This window comes from Canis lupus, chromosome 22 (assembly GCF_003254725.2).
Source record: "Canis lupus dingo isolate Sandy chromosome 22, ASM325472v2, whole genome shotgun sequence".
In the NCBI taxonomy this organism is placed as follows: Eukaryota; Metazoa; Chordata; class Mammalia; order Carnivora; family Canidae; genus Canis; species Canis lupus.
This window is the reverse complement of record NC_064264.1, coordinates 30,487,986-30,513,400: the sequence shown is the minus strand read 5'-3', so window position 1 is coordinate 30,513,400 and position 25,415 is coordinate 30,487,986. Positions and strand designations below refer to the sequence as shown.

Genomic DNA, 25,415 nt, shown 5'->3' with positions numbered 1-25,415 from the left:
ATTTTACTGAATCTTAGGCATCTGGAGGAATTACTTGTTTAATTTATACTGGGATAACTTCTTCAGTATTTGTCCAAACAATCATTTGTTTTTTAAAGATTGTATTTGTTTATTTGAAAGAGGGAGAGTGGGAGGGGGAGAGGGAAGAGAGAATCTCAAGCAGACTTCCCGCCAAGTGCAGAACACAACATGGGGCTTGATCTCACAACCTGAGATCATGACCTGAGCTGAAATCAAAAGTCTGATGCTTAACCAACTGAGCCACCTAGGAACCCCAAACAGTCATTATTAATAAATTTTTTTTGCATGTGAAAGGGAACTTGGCACTGTGCATTTCTTGGGTTAGATCATAACCATGGCTCACCTTTGAACTATTGCAGAGCTTTAAAAAGTACAGCTTTACCCAAGACCAATGAAATAAAAATCTCTGGGGCTGTGTGCTAATCCTGGGCCTTAGTAATTTTTAAGGGTTTCCAGGGGATTCAAATGAGCTTCAGGATTGAGATCCATTGAGATAACTGATCAGACCATCTAATGCTGAATTAAAATGCTGGAACTGGGGGTTTTGACTAACATACTATGGGCTCGGCAGGATTAAAGCCAGAGTTGGTGCTGGGAGTCATTCTGGGCTCCAGGAGGGAGACTCCCTGGGATCCACCTCCAGAGGGGTTCTAGTTCACCAGGGAGCTGCAAACGGAGGTGGGTGGTGTCAGAGGTGTGCAGGAGATTGGGAGCACTGGTAACTAGGGAAGCAGGCAAGGTAACCAGAGACATGGATGTGAGAGTGGGAGCAGTTGCTAGGGAGAGGCAAAAGCATCCTCCCAGATGGTGCCTGACATCTCCATGAAACTGTTTTTTAACAGACCAAACTTGCTCATGCAACAGAGTCTTACAACTGCCATCCCAAGTAGGTTTATTTTTTAAAATTTTTTAGATGTAGAGAGAGCACAAGCAAGGGGTTGGGGGAGGTTGGGGAGAGAAAGGGGGAGAGAATCTTATGCAATCTCTGTACTTAGCGCAGATAGGTGGGGCTCTATCTCAGGACCCTAAGATGATGACGAGTCAGATGCTTAACCGACTGGGCCACCCAGGTGCCCTCCCCCCACTGCCTGTGTAGGTAGTTTCAAGTCTAGAGCCCTTTGACATGGATGAGCAGCATGAAGATGGGGTCTGAGAACAGAGAACAAAGAGAAGCTTCTAGGAGGTTCTATGAAGTGTAAGAGAGTGCTAAAACAGAGAGGAGAACCCAATACAAACTTCTTATACTTTGATTCTCCTTAGTGACCTTGAAGTGAAGTGTACACTCAGTGCCCCAGGCTGTGTCAGTATGTGGTCATTCATAAAACACAGATCCTAGTGTCCATATTCTTGCCATATGAGCCGATGGTGTAAGACCTCAGCTTATAATATTTCTCAGGTTTTAATGAGCTTCCTATTGGAAGATATCAAGCTAAGTGATTTGGTATAAAACAGGCCTTTCAAAATAAAGAGAAACTAGATGCCTTAGGTAAATTTGCTTTTTGGATGTAAACATTTATTTCATATAAGACTAAGTTGTTCTGGGATCCCTGGGTGGCACAGTGGTTTGGCGCCTGCCTTTGGCCCAGGGCGCGATCCTGGAGACCCGGATCGAATCCCACGTTGGGCTCCCGGTGCATGGAGCCTGCTTCTCCCTCTGCCTGTGTCTCTGCCTCTCTCTCTCTCTCTGACTATCATAAATAAATAAAAAAAAAATTAAAAAAAAAAGACTAAGTTGTTCTTATCTTTCAAGGATTTATGGTGGCAAACATTTAAGAATATTAACAGGGCAGCCCGGGTGGCTCAGCAGTTTAGTGCTGCCTTCAGCCCAGGGCCTAATCCTGGAGACCCGGGATCGAGTCCCTCATTGGGCTCGCTGCATGGAACCTGCTTCTCCCTCTGCCTGTTTCTCTACTTCTCTCTCTCTCTGTGTCTCTCATGAATAAATAAAAAAAATCTTTTTTTTTTTTTTTAAAGAATATTCACATTTACCACCACCACTACCCTTGAAGTGAGGTGGAGGACCCAGCACCAGTCTCAGACTGCATCTGTACCTGTGATGGTGATGCCCAGGGCCCGGTTGAAATAAGAGGGACAGAGTTGCTATAGAGCAGATTTGACATGTTGCTTCCCCTCTGGGGTCTCAAGTATCACAAACAGGCAGAAAGATAAAGAAAAGCACTTTCTGGGCTGCGGAGGAGTCAGGCAAACATAAATTATTATCTGCGCTCAGTTTGAGACTGGAATAAGCACAGGGGAAACCATTCTTATTCTTGGCAAAAGGCTCTGCTTGTAAAATGTGTTTTTCACAGAAAGTCATCTGAGCCCTCCTAACGTGGGACCCTCAAGTTGACCTCTTTTAGGGCAGGAGTTAAATATTCGAGACTTTGGTGTAGAGGAATGGTTGTGGCCAGCAGCCTTCTCTGCCTTCTGGAGCCTGGGCAGGCTGGCTTGCAAGCAGGGGCTTGCTTGCTGGGTGTGGGGTGGGAGGCTCGGAATGGGCCGATTAGGCTTCAGTGTGGGGAGGACACTTAAAAAAAAAATTCAGGATAGGAAGAAAAATAGGTGAGGATTTGTCAAACCATCAGCTTCTAACTTTATTACTAAATGTCAGGCCAGCTATAAACTCAGTAGGTCCTCGATTATGAGGCTTTTTTTTTTTTTTTTTTTTTTAGAAAACCTCCCACAATTGGGAAAAACACACCACTAAACACAATTATTTAGCAAAACATTTCAAAGGTTGGGATCAGTTGCTGTTTTTAGAGAGCAGTGCTTCTGCCGAGTGGGCACAGACTGCCAAAGACAGGTGCTATCCGAACCCTCCCCTCTACATTCATGGACTCACCCATTCTCCTTATGGAAATATGTTCCTGGGACGAGGTATGAATGACTGCTAGGAGTTTAAAGCATCCTCTCTCCCGGGATCCATTTTCACAGGAGTCCAACCTTAGGTCAAGGTCGATTTCAAATCTGACCATGGGGGCTCTGGCGCTGTTGGCTCCTTTTGTTAAAAGGTAGCAACTACTCAAAGGGCAGGTGGGAGGCGGTAGGACCAGTTCATGCTGTTTGTTTCAATGTCAGAGTCTTTGCAGATTTTGGATTATCTGACTCTCTCCTTTCCCTTGTGTCCTCAGAGAGCTCCCTCTTTACTTCCTTTCCAGCTCTCTTCCTTTGAGAGGCTGACATCTTCCACTTAACCAGTCCAGCAAAGTCTCCATACCTAAAGTGAGACCCTTGAGGAAGGACACTCTTCTGTGGGTTTCAGAGAGTGTATAAACTCCTGAAATTGCAGGCAAATTTTGCGTACTTTTTAAAGAAGAGGATTGATTAAATTCATCAGATTCTCGAAAGTCTCTGTGACATCCTCCACATCTCCCTACTGCACACTGCCCGCAACATCACAGAGGCTCCATGATGGCATTATGGGAAGCAGGTAGCAGGTGGAAGAAATTATTTGAGGTCTCTGGGATCTTCCTGGTACACAGCTCACAGGGGACAGTGGCCAGGTCCCACCAGTACCTACCAATGCACAGTCATCCATTACCATCCTTCCACAGTTGTTCTCTGCTGGGTGTAGACCCAGCAGCAACACTGCGAGCCTCTTCATTGAGCCTCACAGCAGTCCTGGGAAACGCAGGATTGATGTCTGAATTATTCAATACTCTTTCAGTTGCAAGTTAGTTTAAACAGAAGAAATATTTATTGACTCACATAAATGGGATATTTTGGGGAAACGAAGTGGATTTCAGAGATGATTGAGCTACTATAATCAGGAGTGGCTTCCCTTCTCAAAGATAAAGATGCTTACCAACACTGCAGGCTTTCATTCTGCTAGTGGAATAGCCACAATGTGGACACATTCTTCCCTCCCTTCCTGCCTTATCTTTTTTTTTTTTTTTTTTACCTTTCAAATCCACTTTTATTTTTTTTCTCCTCACATACAGAACATCTCCCCCCCCGCCCTTCCTGCCTTATCTGATAGCTCCTGCTTGCGGCTTAGAGAATTCTCTCAACACCGTGCCATCCATGATCCCTTCCTTGTGGCCATGGGAATAAGGTATGCTGACTGGTCAGCGCTTGGGTGATGTGCCAGCTTCTGGGTTGGGTGGGGTGGGTAGTTGGTCTACTTTTGTTGAAACATAGGGATGGAGAATTGGGAAAGAGGCGATTTCACAAGGGGAAACTCGTGCTGTTCCCAAAATGAAAGAGAAGAGATGTTGGGCAAAAGCAATGGGTATCTATCATGATATCCTTCTAATTCAGGAATGTTCACCATTTTAGAGATGGAAGGAGACTTAGAACACCAGAGAGTTGAGAGATTTATGATTCCCTGAAACTGTATGGGAAAAAAAATCTGGCACATGTGTAATATGCGCCTAGTTCCAGGCAGGAAATCCACGGCTTTTACCAGGTTCCCAGCCAAGAACTGCCGATTGAGGGCCTTCATTTCTTAGGTGAGGAAACAGAGGGCTCAGGTGCCCTAGGTGACTTGTCCTGTGACACGCAGTGTCCAGCATTTATGAATGGCCCCAGGCTTTTCTCACAGGACACTGGTCTCTGGATATTCTGTTAAAACCAGGCTTATCTTCTCCAGCACACACAGGAAACACTCAGTCCAGAATCCACCTCTGGAGGTTCACAATGCATTTAGGCATATCTGAAACTCTAAAAATCTTATTCTAATGAAATACATTAAACTCCGTTTAACCCAGAAACCTATTTGAATACGTTTTCTTTTCCTGAGCCACCTGGAACACACTTTGGGAAACTGTGTTGTGGCCCTTTGCCTTCCCTTCAGGTTCTGGGGGATCCCGTGGGTCCTTGCTGGGTATCCAGGACACCTCATTTCCACTGCCTCGTGCTCCCTATTTATTTGGTTCAGTTTCAGAGATTCCAGGACACAGTCCCTTTCTAATTTATGGAGGCTTCTCCCCGCTGCACTCGGCTATGTTTTATCACACCTCCGTGGCTAGAGCAAAGCAGTTAGACAGAGGCTTCTGGCTCAATCAGGGGGGAAAAGATGGTCACAGTTCAGTGCCAGGTTCTCAGTGGGCCTTGGTAAGTGCCATGTGCCTGGGCCATAGGCAGTGTCCACAGGGCTGTTGTATGCACGCTTGCGTGGTGGGAGCAGCTGGCTTGGCCCTCCTCCCCTTCTGGCCCACCACCCACCTCCTCTCAGACCCTCCCCTCCAACATCACCCCCACGGGGGCCTTCTGGTGTCAGCTCTCTAGACCTTTCTCCTTTACTTGTGTGTTTTCTCAATCATTAACAATAATGATGATGATAATGATGATGATGATGATGATGATGATGACGATAGTCAATATTTATCGGGATCTTACATTGAAAGCATTTTAGATGCATGAGTCATTAACTCTCTACAGCAGCAACATGATGTGCTAGGTACTATTTGGTCTCACTATAGAGGCAGATTTACATTATGTTTTCCATCCATCGGTTTGTACAGCTCTGAGGCTATGGTAGAAGACAAAACCAACAAAGGTAGGTAGTTGGATTTACCCCCCTGGGACAGCTGACTACCCTGGTGGCCACCAAGGAATGCAGTCTCCCAGTGCAAGTGAAATATTTGTGGGCACTTAATAACACAGTGTATTCCTGCCCAGAAGCATTCTGCTTTTATAAAATGTCCTGGGAGGATAGGGTGTCTTTAACTTAAGAATGATCCTAACGATGGAAGTTTTAGACCTTGATGGAGAGAGCTGGGGAGGTGGCCTTAGACTAGGCAATTCTCTTCCCTCCTTAAAGCAGACCATGCGTGGGACTGCCTAATGTGGGGCTACCTGTTAGAACCATCCATCCCTTCTCTTTTTTCTCTTTGGGGTTGCTAGAGTGGGAGATGCAAGCATGCCTACCTTGGGGATGTAGGGAGAGTCAGTGTTTATGAATCCATTGTTGCTGACACTTCGGGACTCCTCTCAATTCCCTGTTTTGTTTTGTTTTGTTTTTAGCAGAGGCCAGTCCAGGCATACCTTTGATGTGCCTCTACTCACATGCATGCCCACTGTCTGTGCTCCCACCCTTAGGGTCTTCTTATTCTCCAGAGGAGCCCCGTACCTTAACAGACCCCTACCCTTGCAACTTATATAGAGGAGGAGGGGGTGGCAAAATGCATTGCCCTTCCTAAAAGGTCTTATATTTCAGATAAGCACTTGGGCTTCAACATAGGCATGTGAAGGGTTTTCCTTCAGCTCAACTAAAATGTCCTCCTTACCATCTCTGCTATTTTCTATAGATTGTGTCTGTCTGGCAAAGATTCGAAAGCAGCTGATATATGGTTATGGGTCTTTGGGGTAAGGAGTCAGATTAAGAGGGAGGGAAAGGGGACAGTTCTGGTAAGTGCAGGACACAGTGAGGCAGGGACTGGAGGCTACAGGGAGTAGAGCCCAGGGGAGGCTGGAGGGAGCCATCCTGGCCAGAGCCCAGAAGGCGGGAGGCAGGGAAGAGTAGGAGGTTTGTGAGGTATGAGCAGACCCATGCTTTACCTCTATGGGTGTATTATAGACAACTCATGTTCAAGAAACTGTGATAAAGCAAAACTTGTACTCTAAATAGCTGATAGTTCATTACGGAGGAAGAGTAGAAGGCTGTCACCTCAAGGCAGAAAACTAAGCAGAGGGGAATCTTGTCCCCGCCAAAAAGATGTGTTAAAACCCTAACCCCCCCCCTCCCCGCCCCGACCTCTGAATGTGACCTTATTTAGAAATAGAGTCTTCAGAGAGTTAATGAGGCTCAAATGAGGTCTAATGACCCTCATTTAAGGGTGGGCCCTAATCCAATATGATGGGGAATTTGGTCACAGAGATGAAGCCACACAGGGAAGATGAGATGGATAGACACAGAGAGAAGGCCATGTGAGGATGGAGATAGAGATCTGAATTGTGTTGCCACAAGCCAGGGAATGTCTGGGGTCACCAGATGCTGGAAGAGGCAAGGAACAATCCTTCCCCTGTAGATTTCAGAGAAAGCAGGGTCAAACTGCCACCTTGATTTTGGGGCTTCTTGCCTGCAGAACTGAGAGATAATACATTTCTGTTGCACTAAATCACCCAGTTTGTAGTTCTTTGCTAGAGCAGCCCTGGGAAACTAATTAATATAAGGGGAGCAGGCCAACCCATTTGCTAAGACTTCGGATGCGCCAGGCACTGTGATGAGGGTGTTCATAATTAGTGCTTCTTTTTATCCTCCTGGTAACCCTGGGAGGTAGGCATCGTTACTCTGGAGGTTAAGGAATTCCTCGAGGGCATATAGTTAGTACCTTAGTGGAACTTGGGGTTTCTAGAAGCCTCAGTCCCTGGGGCAGTGGAGATGGAATTGATGGTTAGTTAACCTGGGAGGTTTGCAATTTTGGGGCCACCTTGGGAATTTGGTCTGAGACTTTACTCCTTAACTGTCACAGTGCTCACTGGTCTCTCTTATGTTCCTGTGAAATTGCCATCCTCTGCTCTGTCACACTAGTTTGAAAATCTCTATTTCATACAGTTTTCCACACCCATCTCCATCCATCTCTTTGCATTTAGTATCTCTTGAATCAGCTGCTAGCCTGGGGCGGGTCACAAGAATTTCAGGAACTGTGTAGGAAAAGAAAATTTTGACTTGAGAACAGTGATGAACTATTATTATCATGGGTCTATTGGTTTGTTATTTCTGGTCTGAACATCTTAACTTCTAAGGGTCCTATTTCAGCTATAGAAAAGTCTAACATGGGATGGAAGTACCTAGAATCATTAGTGTCATTATCTTCATCAAAAATAATTGGCTTAAAAAAAATTGGCTTACTGCATGGAGACTGATTCTTTTCAGGAAAGGTGTACAGCAATTTAAATAGGCATGGCCCTCATTTGCATATGCATTTCAATTAATTGTGGCCTTTACATTCCACAAATAGTTTTAGAGTAGACTACACCGAAAGTATGTCCACAATTAAGTAGTGAAATCTGAATTTGAAAAATAATAGAACCAAGGGGTTAAATACATTTGATTAGATGTCAGGAGAGAAAGAAGTATAAAATGCACATATGCTAAGTATATCAGTCTGGGTCTGATCAGAAGAGAAAAGCCACAGTCATTTGAACATGGAAACTTTAATGTAAAGAATTGTTGACCATAACAGGGAAGTGGAGCAAACAAGGAGTTGCCTGGGAAGAAATAAAGAGAACTCTATATAGTATCGTATCTTTGGAAATGGAACAGCCACTATCCCTAGAGGTGGGAGGAGGGCGCCCCCAGGGCAGAAACCCAGACCTCAGTTGGAGAGGGTACAGCTGTGGCTGACAATAGCAGAGAAGTCAGTGTGGTGCTGTGTTGGAATTATCTAGAAAGCCACCCTTAGGAACTTGCTGGAAACCTGCCCTCCAGGGTGTTGGAAAAAGCTGCTCACAGGGAGGTGTCTTACTAGAGAAACTGCTACAACTCTACCCAAAAGGGTGTTGGGGAAGCTTCGGGCTGCTCAGGAATGCTGACCACTGTGCCCTGCAGGAGTCCGGCAAGGGAGAAGCCGCTTCCGCTGCAGGTGCTGGGCCCTGGGGAAGCCACATGTGCATGAGAGGACCCTTAAGACATTGTGAGCCCTGCGGGAGCCTGGAGATGAAACATCAGAGCCAGCAAACAAAATCTTTTCCTCCTGAAATGTCTCTCCAGAGCACTTGGCCACCAAAGGTTGATATATACCAGCTGGCAGAGTAAAAAATATTTAAAGGCATCATATCCATTTTTACGGAGCAGACAAAAAGAATGAATTTGGAGCTGGGAGGCAATGAGTGGCCAAGTGACCTACTGAGCCATCAAGTTCTAAATAGCTTTAATTCTAGTTGCAGCTAATGGACCCAAACATAATAGGCCTGCAAATTGGCACTGAGTTTCCTGGTGGCCAAAGGAAGATGAGAAACATGACTAGTTTTCATTTTTCAGAAGAAAAATACTTTCAACTCTTCAGGAGAGGCAAAACATTTTCTGGAACGAAAATTTAGAAGCAATTTGTCATGTGATACCCTGCTTCTGGAAAGTCACTGGAAGATGGAGAACACAAAATTCCCAAAGTAACATCCATCTGAGATGAATTTCCTGTTATTTTATAGTTTCCTCAGTGGAGGCTGAACATACCACATATATACTGAAATCTTACTATTTAGCAGACACTGATGTTTAGAAGCTTACCATATGAAGGAAACGTTGAGGCAGATAAAAATAAAGTCAATTATATTTCTGATGAGAGAAGAAAGTTGAGCACCTAGCAATAGAGTACTAAAAATACCCTCCCTTGGTTGAGCACAGCATAATAACAGGAAAGCAAAAGAGCTTTCCGACTTGGGCCACTGGAAAATTTTAACCTTGCCATATAAGTTCTTGTCATAAATATTCAAATAAGAGAATTTGATTTCTAGGACGTAGATATCCATCTATATTAGACTCTTGGTATTTTCTTGAAAACTGTGGCTTTCAGAGTTTATTCTCAGACATGCCTCAGATAGTATGATTAGCATACCATTAAATTGAAGAGGCAAGGGAAAGTTTGGTTTCTTCACAGAAGCTTTTGCATTTCTGAGATGTTTCTGTGTGAATTTCTGTGTCACAAAGAGACAGGCGTTTCTCTAACCTGCCTTATCTGACTTGACTCTTTCAGGAGGCAAGAGGAGTACAATGTGTGTGATCAGAAATCCCTTCAAATAAAAGTTAGAGAAATATTGGTAAGCTTTTTTCTGTTAAGCCATTCTCCATATTAAAATTAAATGGTTTGTGAAAATTTGAAGTTCTTAGAATATACTGTTTCTGTAGAGACCATGATTCAGTTTGCCATATAGAGTATCTCGGTCACTAGCTGGTGGTTAAGAGCACTGCCTCTGGAGCCAGCTTGCCTGGGGTCAGTTCTGGGCCAGTGTCCATGATCGGAGACTCCCCCAACGGGGACACCTACCAGTTTTCCAGATTCTTAACCAGCATCCCTCCAATTTGGGTGCAGGGATGTGACCAGGTCCCATCAATCAGACTTTGAATTGGAAGCCAGTGAAGCTGGGGATGGTGCGAGATCTTCTTGACTAGTGTGGTGGTAAGAGTATCCAGTTTCTGGAAATGGTTGTGGCAGAGTGTCCAGAGCAGCCTGGCATACCCATGTTGGCAGTGCTGGTTTGTGGGCCTAGCTCTCTGGAACCACAGAGCTGGATGAATGTGATTTGGGCATTTTATTGTCTGCTTAGCCCCCAAGCCTACTGATGGGCTCATCTAAGGGTCCTGTGAGTGAACTAGTCTGTCTTTCTCTTTCTTTCTTTCTTTCTTTCTTTCTTTCTTTCTTTCTTTCTTTCTTTCTTTCTTTCTTTCTTTCTCTCTCTCTCTCTCTTTCTTTCTTTCTTTCTTTCTTCTTTCTCCTTCTTTCTCCCTCTTTCTTTCTTTTCTTTCTTTCTTTCTTTCTTTCTTTCTTTCTTTCTTTCTTTCTCTCTCTCTCTCTCTTTCTTTCTTTCTTTCTTTCTTTCTTTCTTTCTCTCTTTCTCCTTTCTTTCTTTCTTTCTTTCTCTCTTTCTCTTTCTTTCTTTCTTTCTCTCTTTCTCTTTCTTTCTTTCTTTCTTTCTTTCTTTCTTTCTTTCTCTCTTTCTCTTTCTTTCTTTCTTTCTTTCTTTCTTTCTTTCTTTCTTTCTTCTTTCTCCTTCTTTCTCCCTCTCTTTCTTTCTTTCTTTCTTTCTTTCTTTCTTTCTTTCTTTCTTTCTTTCTTTCTTTCTTTCTTTCTTTCTTTCTCTTAAACTATTTAGAATTGGTTTTGGGATGCCTAAAAGTAAACTGACATGGCAAGCTCTTGGGGAAAGAGGGGGTCAGGCTCTCTGAGTATTTTGCCATCATTATAAGGGGATAGCCATTCTTTTTGCATCCTTTTATTTAAACATGCTGTGCCCTCTTGGTCCCCCTTCCCCTGACCTTCTGAACGATTTATAGATCTAGGCCCTCTGGTGGCTTGGGGCAGCTGTCTTGGCCATCTTTATAAGCACAGGGATCAGTGCTCCCACAGCTCCTACTGGTCTCATGTTATCTGGTTTGACACACTGACTGGAACACAGAGTATGTAGAGCCCAAACTTCGAATTCAGGGTTCCTGATGATTGGAACATCTTGTATGATGAAAGAAATAGAGTAGACATATTCAGGAAGGATGATGGAGATAACAACAGAGTATCTGCAGTCATTTAGAGCCTGAGCCTGAGGCAGAATGGAAAGCGAGAAGGACCAGAAGCATGAGAAAAGCAGAAGGAAAGAGAGCAGGCAGTGAAGACAGGCCAGGGTTTGCCTGTTGCCCTGCTCCTCCTTTGATCCTCTTTTGTGAATCCGGAGGGCAAGCCCCAGGGGTTTGTAGGGGGGTGGGGTGCAGCCCACCATGACACTCTTTTGCCAAAGATCCACTTACTGTCTCACTAGGGTTTTCTTTCTCACTCCATCATTCTGGCAGAAGTCTTTCAGGGAGAAATGTCATCTGGATACTTTTATCAAAACAAGTCTACTTTTATTTTTAAACAGGAAAATCTCAGTTGAGGGGACAAGAGGATAGGGCCAGCATCTGGGGTTTAGCGAGCTACCAAAACCTGGGCTCTGAGACTTTTTGTGGGAATGGCTACTCTAAGAGGAGGCTCCTGAGTGGAATCTGACAAATTGCCCTAAGCAGACTTCGGGAGGAAGACAATTAGAGAAAGCCCTGGAACCAGCCCACCAGCCAAATGGCTGCCTGGGAGAAGTCATAGCTACAGGGACCATCACTGGGGATCTGGAGGCAGAGAATCTGAGCCTGAAGCATAAGAACACATGGTAGCAAAAAGTATCCCAGCTGTAGTTTTCTTCCTTATCAGATATAATCTCTAAATAATGTATATTTTTATTGTGGCAAAATTTGCATAAAACACAGTTTACCATTTTTAGATATATACAAAGTGGCATTATACTGTGTAACCATCCCCACTGCTCATCTCCAGAATGCCTTCTTCTCCCCAAACTGAAACTCTACCCTTTAAAGCCTTTCTCTCTGTTCTCCTCTCCTTCCAGTCCATGGTAAGAACCATTCTACTTTCTGTCTCTCAGAGTTTGAAACCACTGGGGTTTCCTCATATAACTGAGATCATGTAATATTTCTCATGTTGTAACTGGCTTATTTTATTAGCATAATGATCCTCAAGGTGCATCTATGTTGTAGCATGTGGCAGAGTGTCCTTCCCTTGCAAGGCTGAATAATATTCTATTGTATATGTATAGCATATTTTGTTTATCCAGTCTTCTGCCTATAGACATTTTGATTATTTCCACTTTTTGGCTATTATGAATAGCGCAGCTATGTAGATACCTGTTTGGGTTCCCGGTTTCAGTTCTTTTGGGTATATACCCAGCAGTAGAATTGCTGGATTGTATGGGAATTCTATATTTAATTTTTTTGTATTTAAATTTTTGAGGAACCATCAAGGGTTTCTAAATAATATATATTTTTAAAGATTTTATTTATTTCTTTGATAGAAAGAGAGAGTGAGCATGGAGAAGAAGGGGAAAGAGAGAGGGAGAAGCAGACTCCCCACTGAGTGGGGAGCCTGACTCGGGGCTTGATCCCAGGACCCTGGGATCACGACCTGAGCCAAAGGCAGTACTTAACTGACTGAGCCACCCAGATGCTCCTCTAAAAAAATATATATTTTTTAAGATTTTATTTATTTATTCATGAGAGACACACACAGAGAGAGAGATAGAGAGAGAGAGAGAGGCGGAGACACAGGCTCCATGCAGGGAGCCTAACGCGGGACTCGATCTCTGGTCTCCAGGATCGGGCCCTGGACTGAAGGCGGCGCTAAACCGCTGAGCTACCTGGGCTGCCCTAAATAATATTTTTAATAAAGTTTTTTATTAAGGGAAATTTGAATGAAATAAAATAGAAAGAATAGTACAGTGGAGTCTCATGTGTACCACATTTGGTTTCAGTGGTTGTTTAGGATGATGATTCAGTGTGTAGTGGGGATCAACTTATTAATTTACTGAGCAGTTGAATATCAAACGATGAATTGGACATGATTCTGTCAGCTGAGGTAACCCTGGATGGTGGCAAGGGAAGGTGCACAGCTCCCGTCCCCTCCTCTGGGAGCATGGCTGGCTGACAGCCCTGGTTGCTGCTCCTCTAGATCTACCATCATGTTTGCACTGGGTTTACATTTGGTGAGTGGGCTGCAATTAGCACAGTGGGGTACTATCATGGGCTGTGAAATGCAGGATTCCTCCAACAGTGACTTTGACTCAAGGACTTTCCATCACCTGTCATCAGATCTTTCTTAGAACTCTCTGTGATCTGAAGGTCTAACCAATCTTCCTCTCTTCCCCCTCCCCTTTTGCGCTGGTCAGATCAGCATCTCTCTGAATTCTCTTCCCTTACTTCCTCACCGGCCTTTCCCCGGGGAAATCTCTTACACAACCAATCCATCTGTTTCTTGGAGGACCTGAGCCAGCATACTTAGGACTTTACTTAAGTTTTGGGTCTTTTTCACATCTCAGAAATGCAAACAACTTGAATATAAAAGAAGATTCACTCCTGTCTTAAATAGCCATCAACCCCTGCCAACAGGAATCTCTCACTGGCCACCTTTTTCTGCAGGTTGGAATCATTTTGGCCTTTCTCCATTCATTGAACTTCTTTTGCACCATTTGCCCAAGAGAATGTGTACCTCTCATGGGGAGGAGTTAGTCTCTCCTTACAGTCAGAGTCTTTGGGACTCATCTTTCCTGTCAAAGTTTGCTTGTTAAGATAGATCTTAAAAGAAGATCGTTTCCTATCTAAGAGGGCTTCTGATATCAGCCTTTAAAATATATGTTTTTCAGCCCCACTACACAGAAACCTAGATAGATAAAGAAAATGGAAAGTGTAGTGAGTGCTGTGATGGACCTGTTTACTGAGTAGTGTAAGCCACATGGAGGGGATATTAGACTTGAACAGGTGCCAGTGGGGTGGGTATGCAGAAAGCAGGGGGCCCAGCTGTGAGCCCACTTGTGGCAGTTGACTGGAGGGGATGAGGTGGGGTAGGGGGTGGGAAGTCGGCATGGAGAGGAGCAGAAGTAGCAGTACTAGAGAAAGCTTCAGTATGAAAAAATAGCCATTGTCATCCTGATGCTTATTTAGCATTTATTATATGCTAGCCACTGTTCTAAACACTTTCTATATAATTCAGTGAATCCACACATCAGGCGGTGTTTCTTGCCCCACTTTCCAGAGGGGGAGAATGAGGCACAGAGTGGGAGATTGAGTGGCTTGTCGAGGTCTTAGCACTAGTGTGTGGTAGGGTCAGGATTTAGACTCAGGCTGGCTCCTGACTGTGTGTTCTTCCCCCTTTTCTCCTACTCTGAACACCACGTGGCAGGCCTAGGAACTGGACATGAGTGCTAGAGAATGGTCAGAGTTCATCATCTTAGAACCTGGCACACTCATCTTTTCGTTTGACCTCAAATGCAGAGATAGTAGTATCATTACTAATGCTTACTCTAATATAAAACACAATATTCAATATTTATAGCAAGCTGAGGCCATTTATTTAAGCAGATGCAATCACTGACATGCGGGTTATCTATCTGTTGCAATACCACATTCAGGGAAATGACGGGTATTCCTGAACTGAATCGTCATGAATCTTTTGGTGCCCCCATCCCATACCGCTCATAACTCACTCAACCTTTTTCTTTCTGAATCGTAATAAAATGTCTTCACTATAATGTGTCATCTTTACATGCAATTAAAACAGAATAAGGATATATGAGTCAAACGGTACATTTTTATTCTTTTCCAGTTCTCCTTTCTCTGAGCTGTGGAATGAAATAACAAAAATGACAAGAAAAAGTTGAAGTATGTCTGTGGATTGATTTCTGTGTCCTATTTCTAAAGCAAGCAAGAAAGTGTTCATATTACAGTAGATTTCCTTTCCAAAAATGTGCAGCTTCTTAAAAGACTATAAGGCATTGACATACAATTGCTTATAAGTGTACAATTATTTTAAAAGTAAAAAAGACTTCCAATTTATACATTTCCTCTGCTAACATTTCAAAGTCTTATTTATTCTTCCTGAAAGCACTCAGTAAACCACGAATGCAATTAAAGAACAAATGCCCTAAATGTAAGATGGCATCAGGGCAACAGCTATTAGTCTGGAATAGGTGATATATTGACTCAGTGTATAACGTAAGCTATTTGTTTTCTTTATTTACAATCACTTAAGTCTAAATGCTTTAGAAGACAAAGGGAATTTTTGACTTATGCAGAAAACCTGGGGGAAAAGTTTCTGAGCATTTTAATCTTTTTGGAGTGGGGGTGGTGCAGAGGGAAAGGGAGAGAGAAAATCTTACATAGGCTCCACACTTACGGCAGAGCCAGTGCGGGGCTTGATCTCACAACCTTGAGATCATGACCTGGGCCTAAATCAAGACTTGGACGTTTAACAGACTGAGCCAACCAGGCCCCCCCTCTGAGCATTTTAAAAGATACAACTAGGGTCTGAGTGCCTTCTGGAAGAAGTTGCATCCTGTGTGAAAATGTCCCCACAGTTTTTACCTTATTATCGTGGCCCTTGTTCCATACAGAACCACAATTATCACTGTTGCTTTGTGAGTGAGGCCCTGTGCTGGTGCACTGACCCCACTCAGCAGGCCAAGGGGGTGGGATGCAGAGCCTTCTGCAGGAGGACGGAGAAATGCGGCTGGCTCACCAGGGGGATGGGGCTCTCTGCTCCAGCTTCTCCACTTAGAGCCATGCTCAGCATGTTCTGAGGGAAACCAGTACTCCTTGTGTGATGTGGAGGTATGCTAACTTCTTCCTCCAGCCTGTCAGCTTGGCTCTGAGCTTGGTAATTATGACTCAGAGGCATTTGGTTCCCTGTCGTGGAGAGCAGGTGATACTTTTGGTTGCTCACAGGTGCTCTTCCTGCAGCAGTTGCCTCCTGCCGCCTCTGAGCCTCTCAGCCCCCTGGTTCAGTGCCCTGAGAGGGGGAGGATGCCAAACCCTCATCTCGTACTACCGGGGGAAAACCCATTCACAGAGACTCTGATGCCTGTGTCTACTGAGTCCTCTGTTGCAGTTTGCTGGGAAATCTTTTGGATAATTTTGGTGATGTTTTATCAGGACAGAGCATCCCAGGCCACCTTCATCATCATCATCATCCCCACCACCATCATCATCTTTATTAAGTGCCTAATCCTGAGTGATTCTCTGTTTCATCAAAAATTTAACAGCCTAGACTTCCTCTGTCTACGGTTATAACTTAGGGTAAACACCAGAGCCTAACATATAGGCACAAATGTATAAATACGAGAGAAAGATGAAATGGCAGCAGCCAGAATGGGTAGTCAGTCCCATGACTGGCATATCAGAAGAATATATGTAGGTAGCAGGTGTATATCAAGGGAAAGGAAGTAGTGTGCTTATTTCTGGGTTAGTATTTCAGGGGGACAGTGATAGCAGAGCTCAGTGACAGCTGAGTCTCAGTGGTCAAAGAGAGTGTGAGGGTAGTGGGTGTTCTGGGGGCTCAGCTTTATGGAAGAGAATCACAGGTTGACTGAGTTCTGACCACTGGAGATGGGTAGAAGGTGCAGCACCTGGGAAAGAAACCGAGTTCGGGCTCATATCTGGGTTTGAATCGCAGCCCTGTTACCCGCTGTAAGATCTGGGGCAAATCATGCAACCAGTAAATTCTCAGCCTCATCTTCTTTGTCTATAAAATGGGAATAATAACATCTGCTTTGCCTGATATATTTGAGATCCCTGGCATGTATCACAAAGAATGATTATTGCTATCTTGGTACATAGAAGGGTCAAGGCAAGTAACAACATCTGGAGGACCCGCACGAAAAATTCTGGAGGGCTGGATTTCACCATGACTATATATTTCCTAAAGGTGACACGGCCCTGGGTTAAAATCTAGGTTTTGTGCTATAAGTAGCACAATCTAAAGAAGATGAAACTTTTCTTTTTTTAACTTCTCAAAAAAGATATAGGCACATAGAGGCACATAGACCTCTCCTGTAGGGAGAGGCAGAGAAGTCCACCTTATTTCACACTAGCTTCTCTGACAGTGGCTTTGGAGGTGGTGGGACAGGGATCTGAGCGTGGGTAAGCTTCAAGCCCTCAACCCCGTGTCTCTGTATACTGCCTGCCAAAGCTGAGCCACAGCTTCCTTTTTATGTTTCCACATGTTTCCTCTGTAGCTTTAGTGCCTGCCCAAGCTGCAAGAGAGAGGCCCTGGGGTCCAGACATAGGCTGAGCTCTGTCCCGGCCTCACTGCATTCCAAGTTGGCACAAGGAGATGAGGACATGAGCTGGGAGCAGCCCACCAGATGCTTCATGAGGAGTGCAGAAGAGATGAAAAGTGCACGATTTCTGATTCAGAAAACCCTGGAGTTAGAGTTTCTCAAACATTCCTGCTCCATGATCCTCTTCCTTTCTCTTCTTACCCCGTGCACGGGAAGATGGTGAGGAGTCGTAGGCAGAGAGTCGCCAGGAGACTTAAATCTGAGTTCTGGGTAATCGTGGGTTTCCACTACTCACTCCAGGCTACGTTTACTATCAGTGAATGACCAAAGTGGAGAGAGGTCCTTCCAAGTTGCAGTGTCTGGACGTTCAACTCCAAGGGCATGCAGAACCTTCTCCACATTCCTCCCACCCTCGAGGCGGCTCACATGCCCAGGGCTCTGTTTTTTGTGTTTTTGCTTCTCTGGCTGTCCCAGAGCCTGGCTGTTTGCCACCTACCCTCTGGGTGGAGCAGAGGGTGCTGAGAGCTTGTGCTTTGAAAGGAAGTGAGAGAAGTCAGAGCCTGCTGCAAGCCTGGGTCGCTTTGGCAGCGTGGGGAGGATGGGGCAGTGAAAAGTTTGCATTCATTTCTGTTTGCCTGGTGGAAATTGAGACCAGGTTTCCAGGAGCCAGAGACCATGCTATAATGACAGGGGTAGACTCCGGTCATTTCCAGGACAGGAGTTGGGGAGCTCTACTCCCTGAAATTTCACTTCTCTGCTTTAGGATTTTTGCATGAAACCTTTCAACACGGAGCACTTAGCTAAAGCTTGGCGCTGTTCCTCAGCCGCTGGCCTTCCTGTCCAACTGGCCAGGCTGCCAAAAGTGGCTCTTTGTGTCTTGGGGCAGCGGGGTTTAGTGAAAGCTATGATCTCATTCTTAAACATTTTCCTCCCCACAGTCCACACTTAAACAACAGATCTCATGCCTGAGGTGGAACTGAAGAAGCTGAAATGAAGGTGGGGTCAACACATGGGAAACGAAGTAGTGGATTAAAAGAGATGTTATAAGAAACATCTCATCAATGTGGCACCCTCGTTATCTGGATATTCCAGATGAAACCCCCAGAATGGCTTGCCCCCTGAATACAGATACATCTAAAGACAATGAGATTTTGTGACCCATGATTCTCTGCCTGGTGCTCAGTGATATGCTCAATGGAGGTAAAAATGCAAAGTATGGCCCATAAAGAAATTTTTTTTAATGATTTCTTAGAAATTACTGCCACCCGTAGCACTTAGCACGTGAAGCAGCAGATGGAGTTGCAAACGCCCCATGGGAGTAAGGGTGTGTGCAGCGATTTCTTTCTTACTCCAGTGCATTTCTTAGATGCAGGAAGGCTCATGGAATTTGATGCCTTTGCTCATCACCGCTCAAGATTAAATCCTGCCCAAATTGCTCCTGTTGGAGAAGTGAACTTGTATGGTTCCCTTAATGAGGCAGGAAGGGGAAATTCCATTTTCTGCCTGAGCTCAGTGTGGGCTGCCTGAAGGCTGAGAGGTCTGGCTGCTGAGCCGGTGACCGACTCGGATGCGGGAGCAGCAGTGTCAGCAGATCGGGAGGCTCAGCCTCCCTTGGAAACAGATGCCGTGAAAGCAGAACAGAATCTACTCTGAACAAGCTGCCACCACAGCTCACATGGCCACCATCTGCTGTAGCCATGTCCCCACCATGATGTGCTCCCTGCTTCTGATTACCTTCCCATGCAAGTAGTGCCGCCTGGTTTGGGAGGCTATAAACTCTAAACAGGGGCTTGTGTACCCCAGCTCAAGCCAGGAGCAGCATTCTCTGCTGTGGCATTGGTGCCAGCACAGGGAGCTGTAGGTGGTGGCCTTCACCTGCCTCCTTCCCTCCTTCCAGTTACCTTGCATCAGCTCCCTCTCCTCGCCCCCCACCCCCAGCCTTTCTCCAGGCCTCTGGGGCTCTCTCTTGCCAGCTGCATCTGGTAGACCAGCTTGGAGCAATGAGCTTCTGCCTCCCAATTCAGTGGAATTTGCAGTTTGAAAGAGGGCCTCAGGAAGAGAGCAGTCCTTATTCCAGAAGAATGGACTTGTGAATGGCAGCTCAGCAAGCGCCCAGCTTGCTGGCCAGGGATATACTATTGTGCAAGGTGGCCTTTGGACTGCCCGTTCTCTGAATCAGACCATTTGGGTCATTTGCTACGTTTTTGGGAGTAGAGCTGGCACTGACACAAATTAATTTCTAATTCTGCCCTCAGAGTAGGAACACCCAAGATCTGGGACTCTTGGCATTAGTAGGCTGCCCTGGGGGCAATGTCTTCGGACTTTTTTGTAATTTCACTTGGCCTCTACTTTTAGCACAGGGTTTGAACCTGGTCGTAACTTTAGGTGTCTTAGGGGACTAAAAAAAAATCTCATAGATTACCTGGCTTAAACAATAAATGTTTATCTCTCATGGTCCTGGAGGCTGGGAATTTGAGATGATGATGCTGGCTGATCTGATGCCTGGTGAGGGCTTGATGCCTAGCTTGCAGATGCTGGTGGCCTTCTGGAGGTCCCCAGGGGGAGCCGAAGGGATGGGAGAAGGAGAGCCAGGGCTTTCAAGGCTGAAGAGGGTTGAGAACCCAGTCCTCAGAATTGTAGTCTATTGTTTTTTCAACAATGTTCTTGTGCCTCAGGTACCAGGTGTTCTTTTAGTTACAAATATCTGCTATTCCAGACTTCCTTTGGCCAGAAATTTGTGCTTCTGAAGTCAATTTAATAATATGAGTATCTGTCTCTCGGATGGAAGTTGAAACCTAAGGATTTGCAGATGATACCATCAAATGAGTAGCTTCTGCATCAATAAGCAGGCAAAATATATTCTGCCCTGGGGAAAAATAACATTGTTTCTTATGAGGAGAGTTGACAACTTGAATTAAAGTATCACGTGGTCCTTGGGATCAAATATTGAAATATTTGATCAGAAATAAAGCATTTCACATGCTGTCAACAGGAAGCTTCAGACCCTTGTTTGACCTCATTGATATGATGAAGGAGAAAGACTGCCATCCAGATGGGGTGGGGGTGAGTAAGGCTAAGTACGTGTGGGAGGCAGGTGAGAACAAGGGACAGACAGGCCAAGGTTGGCACACCAGGAAGGCAGAAGGCCCCCATTTCCCCCAACTTGATGCACTGACTCTTAGAGACAGGTGTGTTCTGTGGTGGAGAGGAATGGACCGTAAGTCATGTGATCTGAATCCTACAACTGGCTCTGAGGCCAGGGGCAACCCAGAGAACTGCTTTCAGGCTGTGTTTCTGGGCTAGCCAGAGGAGACACGCAGGGGTGTCCTGAAAGCCGCATGGCTCAGTGAAAGTGGATACGTTGACTTTCTTGTTTCTCCCTCAACCACCCATGAACTTAAATCCTCAAGAGCTGAATTCATTGTGTGTGCTGAAACATGGAATACCAAAGCAGGAGGACTTGCCTTACCTGAGGGCGAAAGCCCCAAGGTAACTGACCCTTTGAGGGCCATTTGTTCTCAAGCCTGACAGTACCCACTGGTGACACTTCTAATGCAACCTGCACCTTCTTTCAAACTTCTTTACCTATGTAACCAGGGCAATTATTTATATACAGTGCAGTTGAACTACATTTCCTCTAGCTACGTCAAAGTTTAATTTCAACCTATTTTTCTCATTTAAGCTCTTGCCCTGCCTTCTCCTCCCAATTCCTGTTTTTCATTTCCAAGGCAGTTTATGAGTCTACTCATTGTTCGAACAATCTTGACAAAGTGAAATGTGACTTATCACCAGCTAGCCTTACTTGTGTGTGATACGGCCTTGTCTCGGACAAGGTGGAGTGCTTTATTACCTTATTGTCAAAGAAATAAGTCATTTCTGGGTGTGTTTCCAAGAAACAGACAATTTAATAATAAAAATATTTGCCTTTATGTAATATATAAAATAGAGAAGTATTTGTCTTAGTAATAATGTCTTAAGGTAAAACATGGCCATGCCTTACATAGGGCAAGAAAGGGACACAGGATCTCCCACCAGATGAAGGGAAAGGATGAATGCAAGGGTACTGATGACAAAGAAGACTGGAGGTAACTTTTGTGAGAATAACCGTAACAGTACAGCATCCTTCCATATGTGTATATCGCTTCACATCAACTTTTTTGGTACTGTTTTCACTTTTCAATAAAATTTTGAAAAAGTTTTATAGTGTAGTATTTTTTAATTACAGCATAAAAAATACAGGCACTATTTCTATTTACGATTCTGGAAATTAGGGGGAAAAATAACTATTTGACAGTTGTTATGTAAGGCACATTGGTGATAGACTGACACCAGTCAATTTCCCAGAAAAACTTGCATTCTGTAAATTGTTTTTGCATTGGATGAATTTCATGACAACTTTTTGAGGTAGGCTGGTTAAGCTATATTGTTTACCTTTAATGACATAGTGGGAACTGGAGAATGCTCCACTTTGAAAGAATGTGCTGGTAGTTGTGGGGAGCAATGCTACATATGTTGTACAGGGGGGTTGGGAACTTCAGGCTGTTACTGATTTGGAATCCAGATTCCCTCACAGACCCACCTATTGTATAGTGACCATTGCCTCCCACCAATCCCCATGACCAGAATCACATCAACTACCTAAAGAGAGAATTTATTTTAAAATTTAATTAATTTTTTTTGGAGAAATTAGGTTACTAACTACTATTGCTGAGGGCCAATTACATGTAGTTCACCCTTCTAGATTCCAGAGAAAGATTTATAGATACAAGTCTTGCTTTGGAGATGACACTTAGTGAATAATAATGTTAATACTAAGGATAGCTTCCCTTCATGAAGTAACTATCACTCTTCTAGATGAAGGCATCCAAAAATAAATTAGAAATAATCCATGTCTTCTGGGAACTCATGTTTAATGCTAAAGCTAAAAGGAAGAATCAGTATGCTGTTCCCATACTTAAAGGGTATAATCAAGTAAATATTAGTAAATATAAATATTAATGACAATAACAGCTTCTGTGTACCAGGCACTGTATTAAGTGCCTTGATTCTACTCCTTCAATTTTACTCTTTGCAAATGTATCCTAATAATTAATTGGGATAATTAGTTGTCCCAATTACAGAGAAGGGTTTAGGATCAGAAAGAGAAAGTGAGCTGATATTAATCACCTGGGCAGAATATTGTGGAAAAGAGATCAAACCCAGTCTGACTCTACAGCTCGCCCCGTTTCCTCTGCACAGGAACACAGGGGCCTGTTATTTAGCAAGTTTTATCATTAATAGGGAAGGCTGTCTTATATCATCTGCAGTGTTTTCAGAAGCATAATTACTCAATGAAATGCTCTAGTGAAAACCAGTGTCGGGAAGCACACAGCCTCCACTACGGGCACCTCAGTAGGAAGGTGCATATTAATTAAGGTAGATTCATTGCTGTAAGAAACAAATTGGAGTCAAGAATGTATAATGGCTCAAACATAATCATTCATTTCTTGCTTATAGAATACTCTAAAGGGTGTTCTTTGGTTGGAGCTTCCTAGTGGTGATTCAGAGACCTAACCACTGTCCATCCTGTGGCTCTGCCATGTGGCTCTGCCATCTTCTCCAGGTGGCTTCCAAAGTGGTTGTGTTTGTTGCATCAGGCCAGTGGGCAGGGAAAGAGCACAGATTACTGTGCACGTAAATTCCATGCGCCAGATCAATGTGTGGTGCACGTCCCTTATAGTCCCCTTGTTAGAGTTCAATGTTGTGGCTATACCTAACACCAAGGGAACTGGCTGTGAGGTCCAGCTGTGTGTTCAGGAAATAAGAGGAACGTGGCCACCAGTCTCAGTCCCAAGGTGGTTCTGCTGCACCTCCAAACTAAAAATACAACTGACTCAGCAGTACTAGGGTGTCCTGTGAAAGGCAACGTGTTGTTTTGGGTATAGCCCCAGCCCAGTGGCCTGAAAGTTCTGGCTAGAATATTTTGAGAAGCAGAGTAGGAACAGGTTTCTGAAGGACAGAGAAGTAAAGGAGTGGTCAGGAGAGACAGCTTCGGTACTGTTCACATTTCCAGAGTCCTTCTCCCGTCTGTAAACTTATGAGGCTCTCAGATTGGCTTTTAGTTGGTTCAGTCTCTGCATTTCACCCAGTGTCTCAGCAGGACACAGAGAAGTGTCATCTTCACAGTTTTTCCCTGGACTGTGGAGGGTGGTGGGAAGGCCACTGGTTCGTGGGCTGTCATTTTTTCACCTAACGTTCACTTGGCTTTCAGGATAAACATAGAGGCCTCAGCAGTCAGTGGGGTAGAGAAGAAGAGGGTGGCTGAGGGATGAAGAAGCTGACCATTGGAGCAAAAGCAGAACACTTTTTTTTCTTTCCCCTAGATTTCTGTTCTTTTCCCCATTTCCCTTCACTGAATCTGATTTTTCTCTCTGAGAGAATATTTGTGCAGATCTCCTGCCTCATGGGTCCCCTCCATTATCTATGTTATGTAAAATGTCACCGAGGGACAGGCTACCCAGAAGCTCCATGGGGAGAAGACACAACTTTGTAGTTGGCCCCCAGGACAACTACAAAGGAGGTGACATTATTAGGCATCTATGCTTTTCATTTTGTGTCTTTATAGCAGGTACCTTTCCTGGGTTTACTTCTAGCTCTCTTGGTTGGAAACATACCTGATAAAGAGTTCTCTATAAAATCTTCAGTTTTGTGTGGCATTTGGTATTTCCATTGTGTCAGGCTGCTCTTCTGTCATCTTCAGAACAAATCGTTGTTGATGGGACTTCTGGCTCTCCAATATTTCTGGGGATTGTAGCCTGGGCAAATCCTCCTTGGTGCCTTCAGAAACCATAGATGTATGGTTGAGATTCATATTCTTGAGATCATTTTTTTGATCATTTTTTTTCTGGTGAAGTTGGGTGATTTGATTCAAGCCCTTAGTGGGTTCCACTCTCCTATATCCATAGAATGAATCACTGGATAAATTTTAAAAAGTACTCAGTTACCACAAATCATTTCCTTTATAGGTCTGAGATTTTCATCTTTAGACAATGTACTGAGTTCAGCAATTGGTAAATTATGAAGACATTATTCAGTGGTATAGATGCAGGAGTTGGAACATTTGATCTACACTTAAAATTGAAAACAGAGGTTCTTAACACGTTTGCATTCTAGGCATTAATAGATTTGATGGCACACTGGAAGAGACAGAGTCTCTGAGCAACGTAACAGGTAAGTGACGCTTATAGTGTGGTTTCTATGACAGTGTAGTTATGCCTCTCAGCATGTATAACATTCTTCCTCTCTCCCACCCACACTGGTCTCCAGTTTCAGTGGTGTCCATTTTGGTAGACCCATTGATTGCCCTGAGCTCCTTCTCTGATATACCCACAAGGCAAAATTCTTGTGGGTTATAGTGAACAAACAGCCTTTGTTTGGATCCAGATGAATTATGTTCCTTACCTCTTATTTGTAGCACAGCCCTCTACTCTATAACAGTTCAATTAAATTATGGCAATACACCCATGCAAGGGTACACCATGAGTGTTGCTACCAACTGTGGACCACTGTGAGTTCTAGAAAGGGTTGAACATACAAAGGTGAGTGCTGAATAGCTTGGAAACAGCACACAGCTACTTTGTTTACAGAGGGTATTGTGGGTTGGATTGTGTTTCCCAAAAAGATATGTTGAAGTCATAGCTCCCAGTGCCTCAAATGTGACTTTATTTGGAAATAAGGCTTTTGCTTATATAATCAAATTAAGTTGAGGTCGTCCTGGATTACAGTGGGTCCTAATTCACTGGTGTCCTTATAAGAAGAGGCAAATTTGTGCACAGAGACACTCAGAGAGAATGCCATGTGATGACAGAGGCACAGATTGGAGTGAATCAGCTGCAAGTCAAGGGATGCCAAGGATGGTTGGCAAGCGGCACAGGCTAGGAGAAAGGCAGGGAACGGATTCTCCCTCAGAGCCTCCAGAAGGAACCAACCCTGCCAACCCCTTGATTTCAAACTTCCAGCCTCCAGAACTGTGAGAGAAGAAATTTCTGCTGTTGAAAGCTACCCAGTTTGTGGTGCTTTGTTATGGCGGCCGGACAGAAAACCAGTACAGGAGGTAATGTCGAAACCCAGCCACTTCCTCTACCGACCTTGTTCTGTTACAGCTGGGC

At 44.3% G+C, this 25,415-nt stretch overlaps 1 long non-coding RNA gene across 1 annotated transcript in view; it reads left to right on the top strand.

Moving 5' to 3' along the window:
* Positions 1-25,415, top strand: part of LOC112655798 (uncharacterized) — a 145,375-nt gene that overhangs the window by 109,196 nt on the left and 10,764 nt on the right. The window contains exons 10-11 of the long non-coding RNA XR_007404855.1: positions 9,660-9,723; positions 25,266-25,360. This is a non-coding gene — a long non-coding RNA (uncharacterized LOC112655798). The remainder of the gene's footprint in view (positions 1-9,659; positions 9,724-25,265; positions 25,361-25,415) is intronic.